The sequence below is a fragment of the Sinocyclocheilus grahami genome, unplaced genomic scaffold (assembly GCF_001515645.1).
Source record: "Sinocyclocheilus grahami isolate Dianchi unplaced genomic scaffold, SAMN03320097.WGS_v1.1 scaffold534.1, whole genome shotgun sequence".
NCBI classification, from domain to species: domain Eukaryota; kingdom Metazoa; phylum Chordata; class Actinopteri; order Cypriniformes; family Cyprinidae; genus Sinocyclocheilus; species Sinocyclocheilus grahami.
Window position 1 is genome coordinate 345,813 of NW_015505713.1, and position 10,339 is coordinate 356,151.

Sequence of the window (10,339 nt, forward strand, 5' to 3'; positions counted from 1 at the left end):
CATCTGATACAGTAATAACCGCACCGTTTCATTGTGTTTGCTCACAGCCACATGGCATTTGTTCTGTCACTGTGCTAATTAAAATATTGCGAAGCGTGATAATAAGCCATTCATTTGAACAACGCAAACAGAAATGTTGCTTTACGAGTTGCAATGTCTTAAAATACACTAACTATATTCATAAAGCTATTTGATTAACTGAGGCAAACAATTTGTCATTGTGCACACAAGCTTAGAAAGAAGAAAAATCAATTTCTGAGTCTGGGAAGACTGATAGCTGATACAAAATGCGTTTTCAATTGCATCCATTTTTTGATTGAACAGTTAAATGAATTAAACAGCAGGCTTTTTTACTTTATTTCTTGAGAATATTAATTAATTCTTTATATCTGGGTCATTGATCACGGCCAGAGTTAAGCTACTTATTTAATAACGGATTTACTTTACAGAAGTCCACCACTGTGTACTCAAATCCATTTTTAAAGAGCAGGATGAGAGGAAACATCTTTAAAACACACCCTGATGTGCACATATGGAAGAGCGTTTTATTAGGAGCCAGATTTGAGCCCTGCCTAACAGAGGAAGCGCTCTCTTTCACTCTTAATCCTTACATGGTGACAAAGGCCCTATAATGAAGAGGTCACCATCAGAACAAAGACGGAACACAAGCACCACCCCCACCAGTGTTTGCCTTGTCCGTCTGCTGTCATGTTCGGCCTCCGACCGGTGGATGACTGGATTAAGGAAGGGTTCTGAGGTTTATGTTTGCAAAAGAGGAAGGAAGCACTGTACATGGGTGCCCGGCGTTGAAATCTCATATCTTTTTTGAGAGCAAGGACACAAGCTTCCACTCCCTGGTTGATTTTTGGTACTTTAAATCCAAGCACAAAAGTTAAAAGGGGCTGATTCAGACCGCGTATTAGGAAACGGAGTCTGCAGTCACCAAATAAAAGGTTCACAGCTGAGTTTCTTTTTTTACTGATAAGAAAAAACAACAGCGAAGTGATCAAGGGTAGAAGTCAGCAGAATCAGACACGGCTGAAAGAATGTCTGGCCTGTTTCTCCACAGATGTGCAGCCTAATCACAAAGGAATGCCTGCAGACCGCTCGGCTTTTCCACCGGCCTCCGTTCGCTCGTTCTCTAGTCGCTTTCCCACGCCTTCCCCTGGTCTCCAACCTCTTGCTCCCCCCCGGCTGAGGTTCACAGCACATGAACGCACCTCAGAGGGTCATGCTTTCACAAAGGACAGAATGCCACTTCAGTCAGCAAAGCAGCGCACAGACCCCAAAATAGAATTGGTTGTGAGAATATGTTTGTCTGCCCTATTCATGTGATTGTAGTTACTCACACGCACTTCCCCAACATCTGACAAGAGAGTCACTCTCTTCTGAGCATCTGTTTGGTGCATTTTCCATCCGAAATGTCAGCCTGTGAAATTAGCACGAGGTTTCAGCCACTTTTGTTTTGTTTTGTTACATGATTGCAATTGGGATAATCAAGAAGTGTCGCAATCCAAAACGAGCAAAAACACATGGTTTACTTTCGTTTTGAAGATCACGGACGTTAATCCAGCACAAGTGCATTATGTGGTGGATTCCAGCTAATTTTTCTTGATTAATGTAATTTTGCTGCTTAAACATTCCTCCTTTTCCTTTTTTCTCTCTTTCTCGAGTGCCTGGCAAAGTATAAAGAGCTGATGGGGAAAATCTACCTGTTAGTTGTTTATTATTTTCCAGTCCTCCAGGTGTATAGTGACTGCTGTGATTATCCGTGCTCCACCCAAAACCACCCTGCTGAGTGGAGATGGATGGCTCATGGGGGATAAAAACACTCTCGTATGTTGCTAGGGTGTTGAGACGTGGCTATTATCATGGTGTTGCTGATGGCCTAGTTTTGATCATACAAAAAGGAGGTTCCTCCGAATGTCTAACCCCGCTTGCCGCCTAGAGCACAGTGAGGAGAAATGTCTAATTAAAGCAGACGTTGTTTTTGCATAAATCAAGGTTTGATTCGGACTGACAGTTGGCGTGAAAATTTAAATAGATTTCCTGAGAAGGAAAGAGAGAACAAATGCGAGCGTTCAGTTGGGCATTATGCAATTTGGCGTTAGCCAGACAGGAAAGGGGAGGTCCGCAGGAAGGTGTTTTGAAATAAGATCATTAAAGAGTTTGTAGAAGGCGAAGAAGACTGAGGAATGCTTAAAGCTTTGTCTCTTCATTTGGGGTTTTCAGATGCCTGTCTTTGAAGGCGCACAACAAAAGCCAAGCTATCGTTTTTCAAGTGGAACCCAGCAACGGCTGGGCTCTACCTGATCTATCGTCGCACTGCTCCTTTGCACATTCTGAATTGATTCAATAACATCCCTGTTTTCTATGCCCTTGGCACCGATGCTTGTGGCCATAAATAGCTTCCATATGACATTCGTAACAGCGCATATATATGCGCGATAAAGCGCCGTGCTAGCATCGTTCCATTGTTCCAGTTGAGCAGAATGTAATTGAGAACAGCGAGTCAAGGCCAGGGAGAATCATTTATGCACACTCCTTTAATTTCAGAATAATTCTTACAACTGTTGTTAAAGGCATCATTTTTTTAAGTGAATTTATGTTAAATATTTCCATTAGCGCCTTGCACTGTAGGCAGTATGATAATTTAAATAGTCGCTCAAAAGGGTTATTACATAATATTATCTTTACAAATGGAAGCGGGCACAGCCGCTGAAAGCTAATCTAGGGAAATTGATCAGCCGCACGGGCTGTCCTGTTTTTCCTTCCTTCCATCCATGAAAATGTACCTCTGTCTTTTTTTTCCACAGGATGGATGTTTCAGGGTTGCTTGACAGATCCTATTTTACTGATCTTGGTGAACGCTCAATCTATTTTCCTCCCCCCCTTTATTAATCCTCCTAATGTTTTCTCTCCTCCTCCGGCGGCTGATGCACTCTTTGATATATCATTGCTGAAGGGAGCGAGGGAAAATGTCAATTACGACTGTTAAATGTGAACATTTAACTACTGTATGGATGTTGGAACCGCTGCTGTAGTTTTATAAGAGGGCTGGTGCGTTAAAGAGAACGAAAAGCGGATCATTTTCTCGGTTTATTGGTCAGGTTAAGTTGAACCCTGCTAACCACTTTAGGGAGCTACTCTCAAATAAAATCTAAAAAGTACTCTTTTCCCCTCCAAACAGTGCTTTAATGATAAATGATGTATTTTGTCTCTAAATGGAGGAATTAAAAGCTTCTTTGTGCTGTTCTCTTGTGAGAACTGCAGCCTGACTCAGACCCGTTAGGAATGATTGCATCTCTATGAGAAGATACTCCATTTTAAAGCCATGACTGGATTCAGTTTTTTTCCCTCACATTAATGACCCCTTCCTGGAAATGAGTGTGTGTGGAGAAGAGAGAGATGGAGAGAGCAAGCGAGCAAGGCAAGAGAACAAGAGCTGATGTCAGTGGTCTGTCACCCCTCATGTGGTTATCCCCCGTGGGTCTGCCACTCCATCACTTCCTATCTGTTTACCTCATCGCCGCCATATTAACAAGACTTTCCCCACATAGGGATGATGCACCTACAGTAAACAGTGAAAAAAATTAGGTTAGCATCTGATCGCATTCCTTTGCAGAAACATTACATCCATAGGTCAAAGGTCAGCGATATGTGCAGCCATTATGATAATGATGCTATATGCACTAATAATCATGATTGGGGTGCAAAATTAATAGAAAATATTTTTTGGCTGACATTGAAACTGCATCTTGCATTTTTTTTTTTATTATAAAAATATGTGGCTTCTTTTTTCCCTTTACAATGCAGGTTATTGTGTTGCAGCTGTCAACTGCACCTGTCACATAAGTAATTTTCTTGACATATTCGTTGTTTTGAGCGATTAATGTAGGGAATATTCCACATGGGATAGAGACAGGAAAAAAAACTTCTGTCCTAAATAAATTTTCCACCAATGTAGACTCTTGAGTTATTTCCTTCAGCAGACGGCTTGTAAGCGTTTCATTTGACTCACACACTTACATCATCAAGGTCAAACTAACATTCAACCAATGTAAACCATGTAATGTTGCAGTTTCTGATGAATTTACCAGCTAACTACAGAGTAATTTGTTTTCATTTTATAGCCTGGTAATGAATGATGTAATAATTTGTAACCTGCTGAGCTGCACTGTAACATAAATGTTCATTTTAAAAGCCAAAATTACAGTTTTTATGTCTTCTAAATATAACTAAACACTTTCCCAGTGTTAAAACTGCTCTCTCTATATATATGCTTAATCATTGAGTAGGTAGAAGAGACAGCCTCTGCCCCAGTCAAATATAAAAATGGTTTTCATTGCTGACTCACATACAGGTGTGTGTATATATCACACCAGACAGCCTGTATTTTAACTCGACTATGAACCATAATCAAGCAGCTCGCTCTCTCATTTGGAGTCAGATATATTAAGAATTTATGGCTGTATAAATTATGTAAACATTTAAAGGTCATCTTTTATTTATGGATACAAACAGCAGCGCTGACAGAGGAACAAACAGCTTGAATACCTAACAGCAACATTTCTGGTTGCATCGGTGTTCGAAGCGATTCTAGTCTAATTATCAGTTTCTGACGTGAGCGTCAGTTTCTCCAAAGTCAGTCGGGAGAAAAACGCTCTTTACTCTTTTAAAACGGGCTAATAAGGCAAAGCGAAGAAACTCTTTTGCACTGATTAGCTCTTTGCCTAGCGATTTTATGCAAGACTAAGTGAGAGGATCGCAATTCAATTATTCCAGAAAGCAAAACCTTAAGGCCACCAAATTGCGTAAAGACACTATTTGAGTCTCTTGGAGAGAAATTTGTGTCATTGGAAATTAAACGCTTTTGTGGCGCTGGAAGGTTAGTGTTGTTAATGGTATTAGGGAATGTGGTGTTCTGAGATTATTAAAATACGTGTTGGAGAGAGAAGGAAAGAGGGGTGGAAAGAAAAGAGGAGGAAAAAAAAAATCAATAGCTGCAAGCACAGCTCCCGCTCTAGATGGACATCTCCTCTGTCTTTATGCACCCTAATAGAAAAATAACAATTAAATCCAAATCGCCACATTAATTTGGTTTCCATCAATCTCGGGGGAGATCATCTTTACCAGTTATTATTTGCAAGGTTATTATATCTTCTAATCAAGCCTCTTAAGAAAAAAAAAAAAGTCCAATGGAAGAGACAGGCTGTGTTCCCTCTACTTCCCCCCTCCCCCAGGAGGCTTGCATTGCACTCATTGTACTTGTGCTTATTATGTTTCAAATGACCGAGGTACGGCTGACATTCTGGCTGCATGCAGAGAGGCCCAGCCTCCGTTAATGACGCAGCTCATAGTCCTAAGAGCCTCAGCTCCTCAACCAACCACCCACGCCCCAACCCCCAACACACACACACACACACAGGCTCTAATGAAGAACCACCAACACAATTACAAACCCCGGTGTGCCTCTGCTGGAAGAGGGGAGGAGGTTATACACAGTCACTCAAAGGGAGGAATATTGCCATCATGTGTGCACACACACAAATATACACACAATTACTGTTTTCTTACTGTGGCCGGGGTGGTCTGATGATCACAGATAAACATGGACTGTATGCACACATGTTTAGATGCACGTTTTGCACACCATCGTCTCATCTTGTCCTCCCACTCTCCGGAGCGCTGATCCCCGGAGGTCTGCCTGCCTGTCCATGTCCCTCCATAAGCATCCCTTTTCACCCGGCTTCATCTCTACAGGTGAGGAGGGGGTCAGAGAGGATCAATGAACGCATGCATAAATTGGTAAACGAATGTGCATGTCCACTGTACGCTCTGATGCTTCCAAAAAGACCAGTGGCTGGTTCTCCTTTGAACAATTTCAAATTTAGTTTCATTACACGCACATTAAAATGACAGCAGCGGTATTTAGCAGTAAAGTCACAAACGGTCAGCAATTATAATCGGGATTAGCTCACCAGTTGTAGTTACATGACTATAACACTAGTATTTTCTGACAACAGTGTAAACTTAAATTATTAAAATGTGCCTGACAGCTTGCAATATATACAGTTATTACATGTATAAACGTTAGTTATCCACTGTTTTTCTCTCTAGCATTAACATGTTTATATCCCTCATTATTATGGTTATTACAGACTAGTTATCTTTAAAACCATAAAAAAAACATTTTTGTTAATTTAAATAAATGTTAACTGAAATAAAATAAAATATAAAATATTTTTTTTCCAGGTAGTTGTCAAAGCAAACATTTCTCATTTTATTTTAGTTTAACTTCATGTACTAAAATACCTACAACTGAAATAAAAATCAATAAAAGCTAAATAGATGCATATAAAAAACAAAAACTACAAAAAAAAAAAAATCTCAGATGAAACTAAAATGAAAACGTAAAACATAAAAATTTAATCTAAATATTATAAATATTATAATAAAAACAATAGTTTCTATTATACTAAAATAACACTACTCATTTTTACTGTAGTGAAACTTACTAGGAGAAACCAAAAGTGGCCAAAAAAAAAGTATATAGCAAATATATATTTAAATAAATATAAAAATTATTATATAAATTTTTTTTTAATTAAAATATTTAAATGAAAATTAAGTGTGCACAAACACACATATTGTACACAAGCATACATATCCTGTCTTAGTGAGATGACACTACTATAAATTTTTTTTTAATTAAAATATTTAAATGAAAATTAAGTGTGCACAAACACACATATTGTACACAAGCATACATATCCTGTCTTAGTGAGAAAAGCAGCTTTCTGCTTATCTCACAAAGTAAAACCTCAACGCACGCAAGTCTCACAAAATCTGAAGCGTGAAGCTAAACTCCAAAGAGTTGCCCCACTCTTGCTCCTCTCTCTCACTCGTGCTACCCCCCTCTCCCACTAAGGAGTGGCAGTGTGTCCCTCCTCGCCCCCCTTGTTGTTGTTTTCTTGCTCAATGAAATAATCTCCCACCCCCTTCATCCCTCACCCCATGCCACCCCCCTGGCCCAGTCTAGGTCAGAGGGCCCCCCTCAGCCTGTTGCTGATTGTGAGTGCAGCGGCAGGGAGAAAAAGCACACAATTAGGCACAGATGGCTGTCTGCCTCGTGGTGCCCAGCTCGGCTCCCGCTGTAAAGGGCCATTCTGCCGCCTCTCGCTTTGCCCGCAAGTGTAATTCAAATGAGAGATCAATGAGCATCATACTAAAAGTAACAGTTCCAATTATTCTGCCTTTTATTTTCTGTTCCTCCTGAGCGTCATGGGGGCAGATCCTCTTTTTTCTCTTTTCACCGTGAGACGACATCGGCTCAAATGATGCCACTATCTTTCGGATTACGGAAATTCTGTTGTCAAATCGGAACGTTATCACCTTGTCTCACTCTCCTGATGATTTGAGGGGAAATAGGGTCAGATTAGCCGGGTTAATCCATAATCCCTGAATTTAGCTATTGTGGTAACTGGAGACAAATGCAATGGAGTTTGATCAAGCGTCTGACAGCTTTTGAATGACAAGTAACCAATCTTAGAATTAAATTTCCATTTCACTGGACACCATATTATCAGATTTCCACTGCTATTGCACAGCATAATGTCTTCACGTTCATTAGCAAGCACAATCTCATTTACACGTGCTGCCTTGTAACTTGTATAGGCTACACTACAGTGCCAATTTTGATAATTGATCACATAACTTGATTTTTTAAAAAATTCACCCCAGGCGATTTCAAAACAATGCTCAGCCATGATGCAAATATGGATTATTAATATCAATAACGAGTAAGAACTGACTGCACTTCTGAAATCGTCTTAAAGAGAGAGAGAGAGAGAGAGAGGTGACAACATAAAACACAACCTAAAGCGTAAAAAAACAGCCTTACAGTGTTTTCAGCTCTTCGTCATTGACAGATGTTTGTAAACAGTAAGCGATGCTAAAAATACAGCGTGCAATGTGCATAAATCGTTCACTTACATACTTCTGCCTTTACACGGCGAATAAAAGTTTGATCGTTTAAGTATTGTCCGCTGACGTCACTTTGATTCCTTGAAGTGAGGGAGAAAAAACCTTGAAAGGACTCTCCTTCAATCTGCTGTTCGTAACTAACACACACACACACACACACACACACACACACACACACAGAGTCACTCACTCACTCACTCACACACAGAGACTCAATTACTGCCCAATTCCCTTCTTCATCATCTCCTGCTACACTGGCCTCTTCCAAAAGCAAATCGAAAAAGGAAAACAAAGAGCAACGTTAGCCTACCTGAAGTGATACTTCGACCCCGATCGAGGCGGAATTACGCAAAGTGTCAAAACTAAGGGTAAGTTTTGAATTTACTGAGAGCTGGATCAGTTATTTCATTGGAGAATCAATGTCGTGTCGCTGGCTGGCTTGATTTCTTAGCGAGGGCAGCTAACTCCATAGTTTCTTTAGGTTGGCGACGCGTGTCCCTCGAACGTAAAAAGCGCAAAACTTGTCAAAAGCATTTCAACGGCGTCGTCGGGAAAAGCCGATCGGGAGAAATATTCCGATGCGACTGCGAATAGCGCAAAACTTTACGAGTGGACACAATGTTGCGCGCGGGGGTTGTGACTTCATACTAGGAATCTGCCTTTGTGCCCTCTCGCGTGCGCTTTAACTGCTACGTTTCGAAATGTAAACTGTTGGTAAACACTCCTTAATGTTTCCAAACATGTTTTAAAAGAGCACGCGCTTCCCCGTCGTTCGTTTGGGTACGTAAAAATGTAATATTTGATTTTAGAGGGCTTATTTGATGCGGGAGAGTCACTTGGAGGAGCTGACGCTACCTTTGGTCTGTTTAATGTCCGTCTCTCAGATGATGGCAAAAGCTAACAGCTCTTCATTTGAGACAACATGATAAAAGCATTTACTTTACAATTCCTTTTGATAAAAGCACACGGTTTGGTAGTTTCGACGGGGAAATCGCCTGCTCGGTCGGAGCGGGTCGCTGGCGTTGCGCTGGAGCGTCGCGTTGCTCTTATCTTTGTTGCTTCCTTAAAGAGCAGCAGCTGCCGCCTGGCCGAGTTGTTGAAATGTATCCCTTTGTGTATATTACAATATCCTCCATTTTTTCTGCCCTCTAAACAACAAGCCTCACGCCATCTTGGCTCATTTGAACCGGCGGAGCCGTGTGTTAGGTCTCGAGCTGCACATGTCGTTACAGGCAGAAAGTTTAGAAATGTCTTGTGTGGCGGCGGTGACGTCATGTGAAGTTGAAGTAAAATGTGATGTTTTGCCAAGAAAGCGTCGAATTTGTTATCTCGCTTGACATTGGTGGAAAACTCTGCTTTTCGGTTCGTTTTGCTGTCGGAATGTCTCCTTATGAGTAAAAACAAACATTTTGGTGTGATCTCGAGAATCATACGCGGTGTTTAATGATTCGGTGTTTACAGGTGGATGAATGACATCAGCACGTAATGATGTCATTTAGTGAGGTGAACTGTTAATGGTCTTTGTCTGAAATTGAGATTATTAGTATTATTATTTTTTGAAGTTTAAACATGTCATAATTCCCCATGAAGCATTTCTTAAAAATGTGCTGCGATGATGAATCAGTGAACTATGGTTTCACATCCATTTCAGAGATTAATTCCCCCCCCCCCCGAATGACCAGAATCGTATTTTGATCCTTTCAGACAATAGGCTATTTGAGTTTGTCACATGAATTCATGGCTCACGAGGTTAATAATTATGGTCTCACTGTGCAGTCATTTCCTCATTTAAAAGACATCAGGTGTTCTAGTTAGATTATGATATGCATATGTACTTTTGTATAGAGCCCGTGTGTTTTATTTGTGCATGTACACACAGTGTAGCTAAAGATAATTTGTAGTGGTTTGTGCATGAACAGTCCTCTCCACCTTCAAAAAAGCAAGTGTTACATATTTGAAAGTTTCTTTTATGCAAGTCATGAACTTTTTACAATTAGTGGTCAGCCATGCAAAACCCGCAGGCTAGCCATAGGCTGGTTAAATGGTTTTGTATCAGTAGGGCTCTTGTCTCATCTAGCCCAGTGCCCTAGTCATTATGCATGGAGCAGGCTGTTGTTTTTACAGAATGCCTCAGATGGAGAAGTCAGTGTTTCCACCTCCCATCTCTTTGTCTGAGTATGTGCTTCTGCTAAAGCCATGAGAGCAGGGGAGCAGATGTTTAGCCAAACATCCTGACGCGATGCTTTTCTCTTGTGGGAATGCCGCCTCTTCCTCCCTGTTCCCAATGCATCGCCTTGACAGCTGCTTGATTTCATGGAACCACTAAGAAGCCATTAGCGGTATCAGTGAATTG

General features: G+C 40.8%; 1 long non-coding RNA gene across 2 annotated transcripts; it reads right to left on the reverse strand.

Annotated features, from left to right (window-relative positions):
- Positions 1-414: 414 nt before the first annotated feature.
- Positions 415-9,444, reverse strand: LOC107555427 (uncharacterized). 2 transcript variants are annotated; one of them, XR_001605159.1, is made up of 3 exons: positions 8,842-9,444; positions 5,578-5,757; positions 415-3,571 (listed from the first exon to the last, which is right to left on the reverse strand). It is a non-coding gene; the product is annotated as an uncharacterized lncRNA (long non-coding RNA). The 2 variants fall into 2 exon arrangements; XR_001605160.1 differs by lacking the exon at positions 8,842-9,444 and adding an exon at positions 8,297-8,835.
- Positions 9,445-10,339: the final 895 nt, after the last annotated feature.